Genomic DNA, 1180 nt, shown 5'->3' with positions numbered 1-1180 from the left:
GTGAGCACCTGTAGGTTAGCATGCAGTTAGCAACATTAGCTGTGGAGCTGGTTCCAGTTCTAGAACCATGTGAGCACCTGTAGGTTAGCATGCAGTTAGCAACATTAGCTGTGGAGCTGGTTCCAGTTCTAGAACCATGTGAGCACCTGTAGGTTAGCATGCAGTTAGCAACATTAGCTGTGGAGCTGAGAAGCAGTTTAGCACCAGCAGGTTAGCATGCAATTAGCAACATTAGCTGTGGAGCTGGTTCCAGCTCTAGAACCAGTTTAGTACCAGTAGGAAGGGTTAGCAGTACCCAGCAGGTTAGCATGCAACATTAGCTGTTGAGCTCCTCTCATACAGGCTGCAGTTCTCGCTGTGAACGCAGGTGGCAGCAGAGCTCCGCTATGCCCCAGCAGAAGAAGCCTGGGACCGGAAACTAAACAGCAGCAGAGGGGCGCGCGGCGGGAGAACATCAATAACCTGCTGCCGGTCTGAGGCAGCGACCCCCCTTCAGGGACCCGGAGCGAAGGAGCAGCGGAGGTTGGAGCGGAGCGCTGCCAGGATCCCCGCTTCCTGCTGCGGAGCTCTGAGGCTAACAGGCTAGCACTGCGGCTAACCGGAAACTGACCAATCGGACACGTCAGCAGCTCGTGCATCTGTTGATAAACGGACCGGGTCAGAACCGAACCTGTCGGACATCAGTGAACGGAAGCTTTAGTTAACTTCATGCGGTCAGGGACTGGAAGCTAACTGGTTAGCCAGGCGGGTAACTGAGCTGGTTCCTGATTGGTCAGCGGGTAGATCCAGGGTTCCGGTTCTTCTGTCAGGTCAGAGCAGAACTTTGATTCCAGATGTAGAAATCCTATAAATTCAGATACTTTCGACTGAAACCGGAAGCTAATGTAAACAGTGAAAGCGGATTAAGAAGCTTCGTGTCAGCAGGTGGGTACAGCAGGAATACTGCATTCATCTGCTAAAGCAGCTTTTCACCTCCTGCTGCTGTGATTTCCATCAGCATCACTCCCCTCCACTGTACAATAGAATAGAAAATCACTTTATTGTCCCTCAATAGTCTGGTGTTTATAGCAGCAACAGGATTATAGAAAACTGGGCACACAGATGTGGACCTTAGAAAAATAGAAGAGTTAAAAGATCAACAATAAAATCCTGTAAAGTGTTTTAATATAAAACTGGAGAA

General features: G+C 49.7%; 1 protein-coding gene across 3 annotated transcripts in view; it reads left to right on the top strand.

Annotated features, from left to right (window-relative positions):
- Positions 1 to 295: 295 nt before the first annotated feature.
- Positions 296 to 1180, top strand: part of LOC107102204 — a 21702-nt gene continuing 20817 nt past the window's right edge. The window contains exon 1 of one of the 3 annotated variants that reach the window (XM_015401413.1): positions 296 to 924. The gene's annotated coding sequence lies outside the window, so the exon portion shown is untranslated. The remainder of the gene's footprint in view (positions 925 to 1180) is intronic. The other 2 variants (XM_015401414.1, XM_015401412.1) reach the window with 2 other exon arrangements.

Source organism: Cyprinodon variegatus, unplaced genomic scaffold, assembly GCF_000732505.1.
Source record: "Cyprinodon variegatus isolate N-32 unplaced genomic scaffold, C_variegatus-1.0 Scaffold1216, whole genome shotgun sequence".
In the NCBI taxonomy this organism is placed as follows: Eukaryota; Metazoa; Chordata; class Actinopteri; order Cyprinodontiformes; family Cyprinodontidae; genus Cyprinodon; species Cyprinodon variegatus.
Note: the sequence above shows the minus strand (reverse complement) of the source record. Positions and strands in the feature narration are given on the sequence as shown.